The 20,052-nt window shown below is 36.6% G+C and overlaps 1 long non-coding RNA gene across 1 annotated transcript; it reads right to left on the reverse strand.

Moving 5' to 3' along the window:
* Nucleotides 1-907: 907 nt before the first annotated feature.
* On the reverse strand, nucleotides 908-19,762 carry LOC110680459. Its single transcript, XR_002502885.1, has 3 exons — nucleotides 19,617-19,762; nucleotides 1,487-1,665; nucleotides 908-1,423 (listed from the first exon to the last, which is right to left on the reverse strand). It is a non-coding gene; the product is annotated as an uncharacterized LOC110680459 (long non-coding RNA).
* Between the last annotated feature and the right edge of the window lie 290 nt (nucleotides 19,763-20,052).

Genomic DNA, 20,052 nt, shown 5'->3' on the forward strand with positions numbered 1-20,052 from the left:
GAGATTTGTTCTAAGTGTTACGTCTGTTTGTCTGTGCTTATAAGATTTTTTAAGTACGAAATAGCAAGGGAAATTATAGGAGATGTGTGTTATATTCATAGGGGTTTTAAAACTAGGTTTATGAAATGTAAATTATAGTGAAATGGTTTAAGTTTGAGTATATTTTCTGCAATTGGGATTAAAAATTGCACATGGAAATTTCATTGGTTATTTTTTCATCGTTATTGATTTGTCAAATAGGTCCTTATCGCGGATCTCTCTCAAAATGTACAATACATAGTAGAACAGTTAATCGTATCCTCCTGTGATTTCCTGTGTACACGGGGCAGTTATGCGAATAGGTGCATCTTATTACTTCAAAGACCGCATAGGCATGAAGGCTTTGATAATAATCAAGCCCATTGCAGTATCAACTGCATCATCCAAACCACGTGTGCTTTTAATTAATGGTAGATCAATTAAATTTGGACGAAAAGGTCCTAAAGATGAGATGAAATTTCCCTCAAGGCAAGTAATCAGCGTCTAGCGGAAAGCTTTTGAAATGAATCGTTCAAAATCATTATATGGTGAATTTACAGAACTTCTAGACTTGTGCATATTGAAGTTTCTCACAAGACCATCAACTTGGATTTTTAGGGGTACCTAGTTATCTATACATAGTCAAGACTGTAATATTTTTTAATCATTTATAATATCGAAAATAAGATTCTGAAGTGTAATAAAATTGTGCTTTACTTCGTAAAAATAAGATCAAATAGGGAGCATATGCTAAATTTTGGGCATAAGGTTAAGAGTAGAGATGTTTAAGTCCAACAATGGTATGACAGAATATGTCAGTATACAATTGAAAATTATAGCTTTTTTCTAAATCCAACAATAATTTTACATAGACCTACCTGTTGACACGTGATGAACAAAGCGATCCACACGAAAATACCGGCCAATCCCTGGGCGGTCTTGGTCTGCAGAAAGATACCGTCACCAACGTGACTGATCAGTGGATCGATTCCCAGTGCCGCAGCTGCCCCCGTAGAATGCACGATAATGGTCGGCTTCGGGTTGATCGTACTGCCATTGATCAGATCCCCCGGAGGATGTTCCGTACTGCTCATGATGCGGCCTTTCTCGTATTGCACTTCTTCGCCACCGTTAAGCAACCGGAACGACAGTACAGTACGGATCCGGAAAGTGTTTGATCCGCTTCACCGTAATTCACTCCCACAGCCAACCCACGAAGCTTGATTATTGAAAGCTTTCCCTTTCTGCTCCTGGGATTTTCTTTGACACTTGCACTTGTTGTAACCTACATTTAGAACGCACTTTCCCAGCGGCACCCCTTTGGAATAATCTCTCAGTAACACACTTTCACTTCTTCGACTACTGCTTCTTCTGCACCAGTTTCCACTGCTACAAAACCTGAAAACTAAAGAAATACAAAAAGATCACACAAACAGTCGTCGTCGTCGCCGTGGAAAAACAAGATCACCGCAAACTGTGTAATGCGATAACGAGCTGGAGCTTTTCAGACGGGACACAGCACATAACGTGATTGCGAGATTCGGCGCCCGGCCATCAAATGCAATGGTGGGAATAAAAATCTACTGGCTTTTCACTTTTCTCTTTGCGTGTGCGGTTGATGGTAGGCAATATGTGATGCAAGTTCAACTGAAACGAGAAGGAGAATGGAGGGTTTTAGATTATTTGATTTTATTACAATTGAAAGCAAATATTTTAGACGCAAAAAAATAATCACAATACAGTCGACTCTCCATAACTCGACTTTCAAGGCAACTTCGTATAGAACTGTTGAGTTATAGAACATGCCGATACAAAAAAACCTCAAACTCAAAGCAAAGGAACATATGTTTCTACTTCGAATAGAATCAAAAGTACTTATGTGAGCTGGCAGAGTTATTTTTAACTGAGCTATTTTTTAAGAATATTATTTGACATCTTGTGCTGACTTTTTTAATTACTGAGGTGGGATTTTTTCAACTTCTTTGAATTTTGAACCGCCTTAATCTACACTGAAATCCCAGTATTCATGCTGGTCCACACTGCAAACACAGCATCCGCTCTGGAATCTCAGAATCAAAATTGAAATCTTAGCAATCATATTGAATTAACATAATCCAAGCTGGAGTACCAGGATTCACACTGGAATCCAAAAATTTATACTGGAATCCTCAGACCCACACTAAAATATCATGATCTACACTGGAATTCCAGGATCCACACTGAAATCCCAGTATTCAAACTGAAATTCCAGCATCCACACTGGAATCTTAAGATTTATTTTGGAATCCCAGGATCCACACTGTAATCGTAGATCTTGAGATTCCAATGGAGAATCAGAACCCACACTGGGATCCTAGGATCTACAATGGAATCCCAAGATCCATCTTGTACTCCCAAGATCCATCCTGGAATCCCAAGATCCATCATGGAATCCCAAGATCCATCCTGGAATCCCAGGATGCACATTGAAATCTTAGGAATCATTCTGAAATCCCAGGATCCATACTCAAATCTCAAGATCCACATTCAGGATCTACACTAGGGGTCCACACCGGAATCCCATGAATCTCTCATTTGAAACTTCGCTTACTGTAATATAACACGAGCCTGATGATGCTGGCAAGAGCTGCTGACAAAACAGTTAAAAACTTCACATACGTGCTTCCAGCGCAAACTAGTGGAAGTAATCGGAATTAAACACATGGCCATTAGAGTGGTTCAAAAAATCGTTTTTGCTCCACACCGCTCATTCGATTCTAGATCAAATTCTGAGTGTCCTCCCAAAATTTGAGCTCATTTGGATGAAAACTGAAACTGCACAGGCCCTTTAAATTTTATATGAGAATTACTATGAGAAAAGCAAGCAATTCATTCAATCGGTCATAGTGTTTGCCCATGTGCTCTTGGGGATTAGAATTATATTGATTCTGTGAGATACAATAATCAGCTACAACTTTGCCGAAGACCGTTTTTAAATCGGACGCCCCGGTAATTAGTTATTGATTTTTGAATGAGTTGTAAAACTTTGGGTATAATTATTGGGCTGTTCTGCAGGCATCACTGGATATATGCAGTAAAACATAGTAGCCATGATTTGTGCATGCTATCTTCGCGCCAGGTGCAGCAATGTTGCCTGTTCAAAAGTTAAATGAGCACTGCTGAAGAATTTGCAACTGGATATAAATCAATAACTAATTACTGAGGCGTCCGATTTGAAAACGGTCTTCGGCAAAGTTGTAGCTGATCATTGTATCTCACAGTCTCAACGTAGTTCCAATTCCCAAGAGCACATGGGCAAACACTATGACCGATTGAATGAATTGATTACTTTTCTCATAGTAATTCCCATATAAACTTTAAAGGGCTTGTGCAGTCTCAGTTTTCATCCAAATGAACTCAAATTTTGGGAGGACACTCAGAATTTGGTCTAGAATTGAATGAGCGGTGTGGAGCAAAAACGATTTTTTGAACCACTCTAATGGCCATTAGACTACCTTTGATGAGCCCCTGCATAACTTTGCGGAAGATGCCACCTTCCAACAAGAAATAACTGTATTGATAATAGTACCTAAGTGATCTTACTGAGCGTTCGGGGCTTGTCCTGATCTCATACCTAATTGTTCGATTCTCAATCAAGAAGTAGTCTGAGCTTCATCGAATAAGAAGGATTTTTAAACAGTTCGGATTCCAACACGAACATTCAATCACACATCAACTTTCACTTGTGACAAATTTGATTCGTTTGAACAAATCTGAAAGCATGGAGGCTTGATTGTAAAATAAAAAAAAAATACTACATACATTGTTAGAATAATCCAAATTTATCTATCAAATCGTACACTTCAGGTTAATTATCACAACTCCAAGTCTGAAAGACTTGGCTGATGTTCTTGAAGGCAGCGTTTTGGGACCAATATTATACAATATTTTCACGTCAGACTTACCAGAGTTACCTCAGGGATGTCGAAAATCTTTGTTTGCGGATGACACAGGCTCCGCCAAAGGACGAAGCCTGCGTGTCGTCTGTAGTAGACGTGCAACAAAATTATAGCACAATCATATCAAGATTTGTTACAACTAACAAATTTTGTTTCATTTTTGTCAGAAGGATTTTGAGTTGATGGAGGAAATTATAACATAATTAAAACAAAATTAGTTATAATAACAAAGGCTGTTTAAAATTTGTTTCAACTGAAAACATGGTGGATAGCACCGTTTTTTGGATTACTCTCAAATCTAGGTAGACGTATCAAATAACGAAAACAGATTTCAACACCTCTATAAATCAGTTGTAGCTAGCGAGAAGTTATTTCAACGTTGAATTTAGTTCAGAAGCAGTTTTTAACAAATAATATTGAATTTTCTTTATTGTAAGTAATACTGTTAAAAATATGAATATTTTGAATTCAATTCCGCATTTTATATAGATTTTTGGGCACCTGCAAAGACTGTATAATTCTGCAAGTTCACGAGCCTGGTTATAACCTAAAAGTATGTATTGGACACCTATAAAATGACAATCAATTAATAGACTGAATTTTAGGGAAAAACTCAGCAGAATAACTAAACCTATAATTTTTATTGGCCGCAAGTGGGATAGCGGATCAAATATGTAAGTTTACTGCTCAATTATGCTAAAAACGTCAAGAACTAATTAAATGAACCTAGCTTTTAGCGCTAATATCATCAACATCATCGGTGTTATTGCTTAAAAGAAGCCGAATACCCTACGCCAAGCCAACACATATTTATAACAAAATTCGTTATAAAGAAATTAAAAATTGCTTATAACAAATTTTGTTATAATTAAGTTATGTAAAATAACAAAATGAGTTGTATTTTTGTTTGATTTGAAACATAATGAGTTACATTTTTGTTTAAATTAACATATTTTGTTTCAATTTTGTTTATTGTAGAGGAAATTGTGTTATAATTTTTGTTATTTTAACTACTAATATATTTTGATAGAAAAAAACGCGCTACCTGAGTAACAAAATCTGTTACAACTCTATTGTAATCCATTGGTCGGGCACAGATCCAAATCCGAGATCAATCAGGAACATGTTTTTGAATCCAGCGTTAAACCAGAGCTATCCTCCAGATCTACGCTCCTTCATGATGGCATATATAATCAATGCTAGATCTTTGAAGGATTCGAAAGTACAATGGAGTACCGGCATGTCTACGCCCGCAAAATCGTAGAGAAGTAAATCAAAAAATATTTATTTAAATTCGTGCATCTAAAAATTTTTTTTTAGAAAATTGAGAACTATTTCCAAAAAAAAAGGTGCTAGTTGTTTAAAATGTTGATGGTTATCATCCATACCGATTTTAAGGTGCCTTTTTCATACAAAACTAAATGATTTCACTTCTTTTGGCCAACTGTGTATACAAGCGAAATAGGTAGTCCATTGCATATGGTCGATAAAAAGCAATTGAGTTTAAACGATGTTATTATCATTCAGAGACTCTTTTTTATAGTTTTTCAACTTTTTATAGATTTTATAATTAACTTTCTGGTCGTTTCTGATTCAACGACGTCATCGGCGACGCTATTATTGAAAAATATGGTACCTCATACTCAAACTGTTATTGCGAGAAGCCATATTACTATTTCTAAAAATCATGTGAACAAAATGGTGAAATCTGAAAATTTGAACAAAACAAAAGTTATAAAATCCCTCGAAGAACCAAACATAATAAACAATGTTGTTAACGTAAGTAGCGAGCACAAGGCAATTTCCTTGAAAATATTGAAAATGAATTACTTGTATACCGATAAATTAAGTCAGGCAAAAATCATATGTGAAATGAAATTTATCTGAAAACTGGTACTCAGTTTCACTTTGAGGCGAAGTAGGCCGTCATTGAAATTTGTACTGGGAATCGATGATTCGTCTGACAATTGCAAATTAAAGAAAATCACTCGGTTTTGCACTGACATAGCTGAAAAAGTATCAGCATACTTTCTGCATGTAAGCGCAAGTAGTGATACTTTTCTGAATCAATATAACTTAACATGTCTGAGTTTTATTACTTTGAAATTGCTGCAAAATCAACATGGCTGCCAAAACGAATGACGGGCTACTTAGCCTTAAGGCTCAAGAATCCATCATTCAATCATCAGCAATCATCAAAAATGAAAAACCAGTTTTTTTCGTTCAAATTTAATGATATCCTCATGAAAATCTATTACTGCATTACAGTGAGCTAGTGCAATGCAATGATATATTTTCATAAACATTGTTTCGGTTTTGAGCAGAAAAATTTGAATGTTTATAAAAACGATGATGGTTATTTTCCAGAGATGATCGGGTTTCACATTTTTCAAACCCGAACCCTACTTATTTTATTTTTTCAAACGCGGACCCGACCCGAACCCGAGACAATAATTAAAAGCCAAACCCTGACCCAACCCGAACCCGAAAATATTTCACTGATCAAACCCGAACCCGAACCGAAACCCGAAATTTTTTAGTAAAGAAAACCCGGAGTAAAACCCGAGCTCGAAAAGATGGTAAATTCATCGTTTCTGATGCATAGGAAAGCTTTCAGGTGGCTACTCTGTTCATCATTCTCATCAAACCCGACCCAAACCCGTCTCAACCCGACATTTTTCAAGCCCGAACCCGACCCGTACCCGATAATTTTGTAGCTTTCAAATCCGACCCGAACCCGAACCCGAAAAATTTCAAACTTTAAAACCCGAGACCCGACCATCTCTATTATTTTCCTCTTAAACCTAGGAGGCTATCATATTCTAAAGAAAAAAAATAGATGAGAATATTGAACAGCTTTTACGTGAGAAAATAGCTAAGAAGAGTGATTCTTCATTTGGTAATCCCATTGTATTAATTCCAGAAATATATGGCGATTTTTGAATGCGTGTTGATTATCGCAAATTAAATGAAGATACACATAGGGACAACTAGTAAAGGGTATTGATTGAATATACTAGATAAACTCAGGAACAAAAATATAATTTTTCAGTTTAAGATTTGAAAGCAGGATTACACCAAATAAAAATTACTCCTAAATACACAAAATACATATCATTTGCAACACCTTCTGGACAGTATGAGAATTTACGGTCCTCGAGCCGAAGAAGATGCGGAAATGTGAGGAAGAATGTGGGGTCTTTGGTTTCAGGTTGGCCGACGGCGCTGCAGTTACCTGTTCTGTGGCGCAGTAGGTTAACGCGCCAAGTCTAGCGTATTGGGAGTCGTAAGATCGAAGCCCACTGTACATCATTTTTCACTGTACATCTCAATTTGTTCAATTTAACTCTTGTGTCTACGAACATCAGTTTTTTTTTTTTTCAATATTGCCTAATGGTCGTTATTTGGTATCTGATATTGAGGCGTTTCCAGTTTCCAGCATTCCTTATCAATCGATTTGTTCACCCGGAAACATGAAGTTGTGGCTATCTCCGTGTTATTATTGAATGTTGATGATAATACTATCGATGAGGACATCAACTAATCAGGATGGTCGAAATGTGGTAAACCAGTACTTAAATCATAGTAGTCTGAGAGCATGACTTATGACTTACGGCTTTTGAAGCTATCATTAAGACAACAAATTTATGAATTAACCTTCAAGCTAAGTATGCTGTTTCGCTCAATAAAAGTAAAGAAATTTCCTACAAAGAGCCCCATTTAAAATGACATTTCCTCCCAACTGCGTACTACGATCAAAGAAATGTGATTTTCTTGACCATTTCTTGAAAGAAATTGTCCACGCATCGAGACAGGCGATTACTTTTCTTGTCAGTAGCAAACCAGCCTTCAAAAAGTAAAGAACTCCAAAGTATTTTCTTCACCAAGTATTGTTATTCTGGCAATAAAAAGTAGCCGCTGCGGATGGAAATCATGCTCATGCTTCATATAAAAACTACCATAAAACATGATATACTGCTTTTCCTTTCTCCAGACTGCAAAGACAATACAGTTTTAACACCTACAGAATGATTCAGTACTGATGAGTTCCTAGTTTTAAACCGCTACAAACAAATTCGCTATATTTTACATTTCCAACTTGTGTCTACTATTAGTCATCAACAAGTTACAGCAAATAGCAATCACTATACAGATAACAACAGGCAGTAGAGAGATACTGATAAGACCTGGTATGCGTTATCGAATTAAGCACCTCAATACCCAGCTGATAAAACTGAACTACCTGCTACACAAGTATAACCTTCGGGAAAACGGTACATTTATCATTGCTGACTTGTTCGGTGATAAAATCCCTCTCGTATTGAAGTTGTTAATGGCATACTCTACCAAGTGTGGACCACTTTGGTGACGCTTCTTAGTAGTCCAAAGCACAAACGACGCAAATACCAAAAGTATGCGCATCCACTTAGCATCTCTATTATTTCTCAACTCTATTCGTCCGAATTTCCAAGCTGGCATATAGCTATTCCGTTTCGGTATCATCTATCAATAGCTCTGATCTGAACTTCAATTTTGGCGATTTGGCAAATAGGTACCAATAATTAACGACCTTCACGAAATTCAAAATTCAAAATTGCACTGAATACTTTGACTGACATTACTTTATATTTACCTGGCCGATTTCTAAGATCCTGAATAACTCACTCGAACATGGAGAACAGCAAGAGTTCTAATTAGCATGCGAATTATAACTGGTGCAACAAAAATGTTACAAAACCTTTTGCTACTGTTGCACAACACAGCAGCACCATGCAAAAAAAACTACTTTAAATTACAACTCGCGGTGCAAACATTCACGCATCGATGGCACAAGGTGATGGCAGGAGAAAAAAAATCTGCACAACGCTTGTTATTGCTGATGCGAAAACATCACTGGATGAGTGAAATGTGCACTTTTTTTTCGGTAGCAAACATTCGCTACCTGAAGATGGTCGAAACAAAAAAATATATGACTGGCGATCAGTGACCGTAAACGTAATTATGATAATGCGCGAACTTCATGGTTTGATACAATCCATTATTAATGAAATTCCCAAAGCTTAAGCGAAAGAAATGAGAGGAGTGGTATACTGCTTAGATCAGTCTCTTCGTTAACTTATGGAATTCGGCTGGTACCTATTTCAGTTTTGTTTATAAACTCTATTGCTTAGAAGTTTTCCATAGTAATTTCCAAATAAACTTTGTATGGCGTGTGTACAGTCAAATTTTCCTCAAATCATTTCACTTTAGGGGCCGCGCATATATCACGTGGACCTAAACCTCTGTTTTGGATTCATCCAACCCCTCCTACTCCCCGTGGACAAGCGTGGAAATTTCATCAATCCTACCTTCTCCCGAAATGCCCACGTGGCATTTGCAAATTTCATCGAATGTCAACAAGAGCTCAAAATGGGGTGGAATAACAGACGTTCAAACTACCTCTTTATTATGCAAACTTTTTTGAACAAAAATGTTCTACATGAATAAAATTTAAATGTGTGGGTAATCATATTTGAGATTCGACAAATCATATTTATACATTTGCATGTTCTTCTTCTTCTTGGCAATACGTCCCCACTGGGACAGAGCCTGTTTCTTCCACAGTTATTAACTGAGAGCTTTGCCAAAGTTGCCATTTTCGCATTCGTATATCGTGTGGCAGGGTACGATGATACTCTATGCCCAAGGAAGTCAATGAAATTTTCTTTACGAAAAGATCCTGGACCGACCGGGATTCGAACCCAGACACCTTCAGTATGGCTTTGCTTTGTAGCCGCGGACTCTAACCACTCGGCTAAGGAAGGTCCCCATTTAAATGTACAAGACCATTAATTTCAAATGGCAGACAAACACGCTTGATTACCATGTTTGCCGAATGTTTTGTGAATAAGTTGTCCGAGATCAGTAAATTAACTGCCAAAACTCCATATTACATTGGAATCATAGTTTTCGATTATTCGAATGATTTGTATGATTGATTAGCGCGGTTCAAAATTCGAAAAAGTTTAAAAATTCAATCTTTCATATCTTTTCTACCATCCTTATGACAAATATATAGTTCATTTTTTAAGGTATCTCCGAAAATATGCCAACGATCGATAGAACTGTTACATACGCCGAACAATATAGTTAACAGGTCGAGGCGACAAATGTTTGCCTGTCTAGTGTTAGTAGTGACCAACACTACAACATCTAGCCGTTCAAGACCAGGACGTTAGGCAACGATTTGTCGTTTAGATTGTGTTGTTCACACATATGGCCCTCTGTTAAAACAAATTTTCAACTTCTATTATTTCTCTCGTCGCTCGCTTGCGATTCTATCGATCTTGTCATTTCATTACTTTCGTTACTCCCTTTCACTCTGAGTATAGGTATTGTTATTCACCGAAAAAAGCCAATAAATTTTCATAATAATAAAGTCATGCGGTGATTAAACCTTATAAATGTAGAATATAATTGGCAAAGAAATCTAACTTCAGTTCGAATGATCACTTGGGCAAATTAGGGGTATGCGATATTAGACGCGAAAAAATACAATAAGTAACGTCAATTTCGTATCAATCTCCGAAAATATGCCAACGATCGATAGAACTGTTACATACGCCGAACAATATAGTTAACAGGTCGAGGCGACAAATGTTTTCCTGTCTAGTGTTAGTAGTGACCAACACTACAACATCTAGCCGTTCAAGACCAGGACGTTAGGCAACGATTTGTCGTTTCGATTGTGTTGTTCACACATATGGCCCTCTGTTAAAACAAATTTTCAACTTCTATTCATTTCTCTCGTCGCTCGCTTGCGATTCTATCCATCTTGTCATTTCATTACTTTCGTTACTCCCTTTCACTCTGAGTATAGTATTGTTATTCACCGAAAAAAGCCAATAAATTTTCATAATGAAAATATAGTTCGGTGAGGGTTTAAAGGTTGCCCAAAAACAATGAAGGTTTAGATGAAAATTATTACGGAGAAAATTTGAAAAATGTTACAAATTCATTTGTACTGTAATGTAAGCAAAATATTATAACCATATGAAAACTCATTTGTTAAACCATAACAAAGAAAGTTACTGAAGAAACAAATCCTTTTTGGGCTAATTTAGTTTGACGTATTTGCAGAAGTTTTTTCGGACTACATGTGGGATTTTAGTCAACAACAAATAGCAAATAAATGCATGAATGGATGAATGGATCACATGAATCTAATCAATGTAAAAACAACAATCGGCAAGGTTATGCCCATCCTTTAAAAGTTTCCTTTGCACATTTGAAACATTCAGCATACCAAACGCCCTAATACGAAACGACTTCATACAAAATGTCATCTCAGTTTGAGGTTCTGCTCAGAATCGGTCATTTGCCAAAATTGAAACAGCACCTTTTTTCCGAACGTACAAAAATCTAGAAAGATAAAACCGTCCGTTTTTTATTTTGTTGTTATTTGCTTATAGACGTTTTAGTACCTTGCTTTTAACGGTAAAATGGTTTGACAGCATTCTAAAGTACACTTAAGCGTATAGCACAGACAAACAGACGTAACTCTTAGAACAAATTTATTCAAAATCCATCGCCCCAGTTTACACCATCATCATCTGGTGAGCATGTTGCACGAAAAGGTGTTTCGTGCAACAAGACCGGCAGATGGCGGTAGTGTGAAACGTCAAACGCGAAGAAAAACGATGCGCGCGCCTCTGGTTCTGAGATTTGTAACATAACGAATTTGAGATGATCGTTAAATGAGTGGTCGATGGGAATTTCATCAGTGTTACGTCTGTTTGTCTGTGCGTATAGTGTTAAAAGTTTTAGAAAAATCGTGCCTCAATTTTGCCACAGTTGTTTGGGGCACTAAATGGAGTCGAAAAAATGGATATATATGGATTCTTTCATTTTTTTTGTGCTTCCATATGACGGATTACTCGCCCCAAAAAAATGTTGATTTGGCAATCAAATTACATCGCCATGTATCGTTATTTCCATTCATCCGTAATACCGATTTTTTGGCACGATAATCGATGTGTTGCTATATCGGAACGGCCGAGGTCTCACATTATCAAGACCACATGTCAGCAGAAAAAAGTCAGCTGATACCACCGAAAATTTAATCGATTAACCAATTGATCAATTTTCAGCTAGAATGGCTTTCTGGTTTTCTAGATTGGTGCTTTTGGGGGTTTGAGATATGACTACGATGTAACTTTAAATTAAATTCTTGTATATGAAAAGTTGTGATTTACAAGTTGTCAATTCAAATCTAAGTATAAATTCTCTGACTTTATATTACGTACATTGAAGTTATCATTAGAAAAAAGAACGAATTTTTTCAAAACGGCATATTATCACAATGAATTCATTTAAATTATTCGCACATATTTATGGCAAATTTCATGTTCAAGAGCGAGATAAGACCAAAACGTGCCAGAAAATTAGTAATCAAATTTGTGGAGTTTTTTATGTTTGTAATATATGCAAAAATTGCGCTCCATTGTACCATAGTTCTAGTGGTTTCAAGGTTATTGAGACATTGACCCATTGCACGATGACGTCATCAGAAAATCGCTCTCTTTCCCAAAGTGGACAGGTACTGGCACCATTGTTTTCAAGTTTTGTTGAAGAGCGAAAGAGAGAGAATTTCGCCGTGAAAATGCCTAAATTGACAGTCGTAATCACTTTTCAATTCCGAGGTCAGTAAAAAGCAGAATAGGGGAGGTGTACCAGTTTTGGCCACCCTAAGGAAACATATTGTTTATACATAAATCAAAAGATCTTTGGTTACTGTCAATACATTAAACGAAAGCTTCACATTTATACTCAAAACATATAAAAACCAATCAGAAACTTTGTTTTTGTATTAAAGAATGGGAGTGACGAATACTGGACCACTTGCACCAAATATTCGCCACGTTTTTAATTTCGGTTCCTGAATTCGCAACCTACGTTGGATTTCTTATGGAGGGTGGCGAATCAGGAAACACCATGGCGAAACACAGGTGCAAAGGAGAAATTTTTAAGGGAAAATGTTTTTTTTTTCTATTTTTTCTGAGCAAATTTTTGCAGTTTACAATAATGTTTCCGTGTCATCTTAAAGCAATTTAACACTAAACAATTGGCAGCCATATATGTCGTAAAACAGATATATAATGGCGGGATGGCGAATAACTGGTACATGGCGAATACCGGTACACCTTCCTACATGTAAGCCAAATAGAAAAAATGGTGAAAGAATCCATAAATCATCCAATTCAAAACTATAAAGTCACTGTTATGTTCAGAAATTATTGGATAGAACGATAGGTAAAAATATGATAAATATCCCATAAAGACGAAATAGCCCTTTATTCGTTTTGGCATCCATGTTGACTTTTGCAGCTCACAATTTCAAAGTAATAATATTTAATCATTATACAGTTAACTCTCCCTTACTCGATATTCCGTATCTCGATATCGAGTTAGAGAACCATAGTAAAAGTTGGTTTTTCATGGCTAACTCGATGGTCCCTTGGAACGCAGTTGCACTGTTTTTGTGTTCTGTAACTCGATACTTCCCTAACTCGATGGTCCCTTCAATATCGAGTAAGGAGAGATGACTGTAGCTAATATTGATTCAGAAGAGTATCACTATGCTGTGCTAACACGCCCCTAAAGTGTGCTGATACTTTTTCAGTTTTGTCAGCGTAAATTCAACTAATTTTCAATTGATTTGCAATCGTGAGATGAATTAAGCCATATCCATCGATGACGCATACAAATTTTAATGATGGCTTTTTCGCCTTCTGTATGTGCGATGGACTCAAATTAATCCCGAAATTTAAATCGTAATAACTTCACGGTATTTCAACCGATGTTCGATTTGGATTTAAATTTGCTGATTAAAAAAAAATCGTTCAGTTTCACTTTAAAATTAAAAAAAAAATAAAATCAAAAAGGAGTTATTGTGAAAAAGGTAAAAACGTGAAATTTGAAAAATTTGGACGCTTATATCAGTTAAACAGTTTTACATAAAACTATATTTTCTTCGGTAAGGAGTTGAAACATGGGAAGGGCTACTATGTTAACCATTGGTTAGTTGGGAATTGCACCGCATGATGGAGCTATCACAAAAAAAAAACATTATTTTCTGATCCCCCGAATTATTTAATTTTAGAAACTATTTTCAAGATAAGTGTTTGAAAAATCCATGTGCGAAATAAACAACTCCTGGGAATGCACCATGCACCATACAGCCAAAGTTTTTTTAGAATCCTATTGACCCCGGGAAAACAGACAAGGGGTTAACCTTCATCCAGCCGACATACTTTCCCATCCTGCAAAAACACACGAAAATGTGCTTATCTTGTTTGTTTCTTAATGGATTTTGTTAAAATTTTCAGAACTTCCCGAAAACTCGTTCTAGTTTATGGTGCGGAAAACTTTGGAAAAATGGTCTAAGTGGTTCCGGAGTTTTTCCGGATGGTCTTGGGTTAACTCGGTTAACGGTTAACTCAGGGCCCTGATGAGAGAAGGTTGGTGTCTTCGGCAAAGTTGCTCAGCGCATTGAAAGCTATTTGGAAGTGTGAACTGGAAACTCAAAAAATGATGTTAGCATTACACGCTCTGTAATTTTAAATGGACATAAGTTCCTGACCTTAAGGTGATTATAGAACGAAGCCACACCTCCAATTTTTGAGAGCACAAGACTTGAGAACCGAACAGCGCTCCGCGTTGAAAATTTATCCGTTGGTCAGCACCAGCCAGCAAGCAATTTGATTGATTTCCAACGCGAACTGTTGTCAGATTCTCCAGTCTAGTGCACTTGAAAATTCAAAGTTTGGGCTTCGTTTTATAATACCTTAAAAGTTCCTGCCAAAATTGGATCATGATTTTTTCAATAATGGGTCGCAAAGAATACGCCTTACGATTAAGTGAGTCGCGCAATCCGAAAAGTTTGGGAACCATTGAGCTAGAAGGTTGGTGTCTTCGACAAAGAGATTCAGCAGATCAAGGACTATCTGGCATTTATAAATCTTATCTGCAGAATTCATCCGCTAGGTGACGCTAGTAAAAAATTTTTCTTTTGTTTTTATTATCTTGATATTAGATGGTTGATGTCTGCGACAAAAATTGTTCAGCAGATCAAAGGTTTATCTGGCAGTAAACATCTTAAAATTTAATAAAAATTACCGTTCTAAGAAATCTTTAATCCGTTTGTATCTCGAACCATGATGAGCTTAGAATGTCGGTATCTTGGATAAAGTTGTTCATTCAGATCAATAGCCATCTGGCAGTAACAAATCTGATTAAGAGTTTATATGTAAGGTCGTGCTAGTGACAATTCTTTTTGATTTTTTTTTATCTCGAGATCCTGATAGTTAGTCTGCGGCAAAGTAATTCAAATGATCAAAAGCCATCAAGGGCGGGGAAAAATATAACGCTAAGTGGTTCTAGTTTTGTAAACTTCTCCATCTCAAGAGACTTATGTGCCGGAAGATTGGTATCTTCGTCAAACACATCAATCCTCAATAGAGTAGCAACAATCTTACCATCAAATTGTTTTTTTTTTTAATTTGCAGTATCAGGTATATCTTAGCAGTCTTGACATATTTAATGTAGAAAATAACCTTCTAGCGGATTGATTCACAATCAGATTTTGCACCGCCATATATACCTTGTCCTGTTTATCAGAAACTCAATCTATAAAAGAATGAAGTAAGATTGGTACTGGCGCCACCTAGCGGATGAATTCTCATTCAGATTTTTCACTGTCAGCCGTACTTTGTGTTGATGGATAACTTTGTCTTAAACACCAGACTATACCTCATCAAGACCTCGAGATATAGCAGATTCATGAACAATTGATGTTTGTTTTTCTCAAAAAGATGTTTTGCAGTCAGATCGCCGCAGATGAACGATTAAACGAAATTTGTAACAAGTGCTACCCATCGGATAAAATTCGCAATCAGGTTTATTACTGATAGCCCTCGGTATAATGAACAACTTTTCCAAAGACACCAACTTTCTAATGTCGTTTTCGTTTTTAGGAACTGGGTCGGTGATCGACACATAAACAACCAATGTCAAATAAATTGTAGTTCGGTCGAACCTGAATCGGGTTGGGGTTGAAACTGTGATTCAGAACGGGTTGCGCCAGTTCCAACTTAGGTTCAAAAACGAATTCGACATAACTCATCAGGGTCTTAAGATATAGAAGATCGAAGGAAATGTGTTACTAGCGCCACCTATCTGATGAATTCCCAATCAGGTTTGTCATTGCCAGATCGCCGTGGAACCGCTGAACATTTTTGCCAGAGACACAAACCTTTTAGCTCATCAGGATCTTAAAATATTGATTATTGAACAAAATTAACAGCACCACCTAGCGGATAAATGCACAATGATTCGAATAACTGCCAGCTTTACCGAAGACACCAACCTTCTAGCTCAGTGGTTCCCAACCTTTTTAGAGCTTAATCTTCAAAAACCTTTGCAGAGGTCTGTAGAATCTTTGCAAAATCTTTTAAGAATTATTACTTCAGTTGATCGGTGTTCAGAAAAACTGGACTAGATGATATTTTAACCGTGTAGGATGTGACAAAGATTCGTTTGAGTGAAAAATTTCGAATATATTCGATTAGGTCTATTTTTTGGGATATTCGGAAACTTTTTTTGTGGATCTTACCAGGATCTTCCAAAAAATAATACAAATATGTTTCCTTCGATTGGAATGATGTTGGTTCTAATTGCCAGTTTGCACTGAAAAAAAAACGCTGAAAGCCAGTGAGGTAATATTAGGTCTGTCATATTTTATTGATATCATTGATGTTGCAAGTATTTTATCAATAACTGTGTGGACAATTTTTTGTTTTTTTTTTTTTGAAAGATCAAAAATTTAACGCTCAGTCATAATAAGAAATTCCACACATTTATTCATAAAAAAACCCTGATGTAAAATAGTTCCGTGGACCCCCTAAATGTCGCCACGAACGAAATTTGTTAATAGCGCCACCCAGCGGATAAATACCCATTTAGATTTACTGTCAGATAGCACTTGATCTGCTTAACAACTTTGCCGAAGACACCAACTTTCTAGCTCATCAAGGTGTTGAGATATCTGTGGAATGGATGATTTGGCCAATTGTATTACCCCAAGACACTCCAAAATAATATTCTCACGTTTTCCGGGCCATAAACTTGAAGAGTTTTTTCTGAAACTTCTGGAAATTTCAACATAATTTATTTAGAAAAATGAGTAATGCACATTTTAGTGTGTTTTTCAGCATGTGCAAAGTATGTTGGCTGAGTAAGGGTTAAATTAGGAATAAATGAAATAAACAGTTTATTGCATAACTTATTATCTCGCCCTAAAAGTCATTGGTAACCATATGTGTGGCTCATTGGGATGGTGCAGAAAGGATCATCCTCTAGCTGCCCGTAGTGTTGATTTCGATGCTTATTCATTATTAGCTGTGTTCAACGAGCTGCTCGAACTTGGTTGCAATCACTTGCGAGTCAGCTTTTGGTGTTCATTGAGCCACTCCAACCTACTTCGAGTCGCTCGGGTTTGTGTTCATTGAGCCGAGTCCAACCAACTCCGAGTCGCTCGAAACAGGTTGGAAGCTAGAGTCCAAGCTAGTTCAACCAGCTCGCAGTAGCTCGTGTTTTTGACGTTTAAAAACGTAAAACATTGAAAAAAAAAAAGCAAAATTCCGAAGCGATACGGATTGTTAAGTGCGCGAATTTTTTTTTCACGTGGAATTCCGGTAAATTAGTAAAAAGAGTAAAAAGAGCGTTCATTGAGAAAGCAGCTTGGAGTTGCTCGAAGTAGCTTTGACAGTTATTTGTTGACAAAAAATACGAGCTAGTACAACCAACCCCGAGCAAGTTCGATCAAAGTCATTGAACACAGCTATTATTGATCAGAAACAACGAGCTACACACCGCGTTACCAATGGCTTTTAGGGCGTTATTCTAGAATCTAGATTAAGCAAAAACTTATGATTAGAGCAGAAATTCAAAATTCAAACGAAACAAACAAGTCAGAAGGACTTCCATTTTGAAAAAAAAAGATAACAATATTGTTGATAAACATTGGTTCTAAATAATGCAATTGAAGGACCACTCATTTCTAATCTAATTTAGACGACAGATGCATTCGTTAATCTAACACTGACGGTCGTAAAACGAGGTTGAAGCGTTTGAATCTTCCATAACTATGAATAAGCGTTCATATAACAGGGTTGCGAAATCACTGTCAATCCATAGTAAAATGTTGTGCTTAAAGTACTTTTAATGTAAATTGACGCTTATATTGAGCGTTTTTTTTTATCCCAGCCGAGCACGTGGATTTTTTCATAATTTCACCCATAATTTTGTCCATCTTTACCACGCGTAATGAGTTAATTAATTTACTTTTAATGTGCAATTTTTGATTTTGGGTCAGTTTCAAAACCACTATAAAACCAAAGATGCTTTAAAAGTAACATGATGCTTGAGATGAAAATATTGAATTAATGGTTTGTTATATGCATTCAATCAATTTTTGACAGGATTTTTTATAAAAGCTGATTAAAGTCATAGGTTTGATAAACTCACCGTATTTTAAAGGTCGATGTTTTGTTATAAATTGTAAATGTATTTATTAATCTTACGAATAACCAGCTTTAACGTTTTTATCGGGTCAAGGAAGTCACAAAATGAAAACTACATATTGGAGAACTAGTAAATAACAATTTTCAGTGATTGCTAATTGGAAATTATTGATGAAACAATATACTGCCCATAAACGCATAAATTGTCCATGTGAATAGGAAATCCAGCAAATATGGGTCTGCGTTTATAAGCACTATAGTGCTCGTAGGGCGATTTTGAAGGTAGAAACAGATGGTTTCGTTTTATATCGACAGGAAGAGCGTTCCAAACAGCTACTCCGTAGTTTAGCAGAGTCTTCCTTGCAGTGGTTGTGTTCGTTGGCATAAGCAGATTTATAATATGTACTCCTACAAAGGGGACATCTACTTGTGTTTTTGATTAAACTTAATGTTGTTTCATTACAAACAGTTTTAAAAATTTCAAAAATGTTTTTTTATTTGCTCGAAACCAAAGCAATGATTATGAAATCTATCATTGCAATACATTGGAAATCCAATGAAATATTTTTCTTGATGTTTTTTTTTTTTCAAATTTTAAGACACAAAACTGGGATTTTAATATTTAATAATTGCTGATAGTTGTATGATTGGATTCTTGGGCCTTAAGAAGCAATCACTTCATCGCATGACTGTAAGCATTAGCGCAGATAGTACAGAGATATTGGACAACATACTGTCCTCTATACTATCGGACCACCTTTTCAGTGCCAAGATATACTTCTACAACTTAAACTTGACGACTTTAATACTTCGGTATTTCCCTCCTCCCCACTCGTTGTCGTCATACTGCTGTATAGTGCTCAATGAGAAGACGTACCTCGCTCTGCTGCGGTTTGAACTGATTCCCTCAAGGTGATTTCGAAGCAGCTTATGCCTTTTGCATTGCAGCAGCAGCAGCGAAGGCATTAGCTCGCTTCTAGAGCGTAAAAGAAAAAGTTGTTTCAAACACGATTTGTACCACTCGAAATGATCGTTCATAAAACATAAAACGCAAACCTTTGCAACGAACGGCATCAGATGATAAAATTGGTCCACTTACCTAATTGGGACGGACGAACTTCAGCTAAGGAACCCGCGAATTATTACACCATCTGGAGACAAATATCCTGGGAGGAAAATCCTTGCGTGTTATTGATTTTGACGTTGTGTATTTCACTTCTCCTCCCCTTTCACCCACACAACACTTTGTGACGTCTATCAGAAATAAACCGTAAGGATCGCAGTATGCGACGACGGTGGACATTTTTTTTCACTGCACCTGAACTTCCCAAATCCTCCGCAGGCCAAAATCAACAGCACGATTAATAATCTCCAGTTCGAATTATTAATCTCTTCCGTATGGAATTCATGTAAGACAGATTTCCTGCGCTTCACACCATAAAAATACCATTACATACAGTGGCCAAACCACTTTCCGCGCAAAGACCCACGAATGGAAAAAAAAAAATCAGATTCTTGTTTCTCTTCACTTCAGG

This window comes from Aedes aegypti, unplaced genomic scaffold (assembly GCF_002204515.2).
Source record: "Aedes aegypti strain LVP_AGWG unplaced genomic scaffold, AaegL5.0 Primary Assembly AGWG_AaegL5_hic_scaff_1430_PBJ_arrow, whole genome shotgun sequence".
NCBI lineage: Eukaryota > Metazoa > Arthropoda > Insecta > Diptera > Culicidae > Aedes > Aedes aegypti.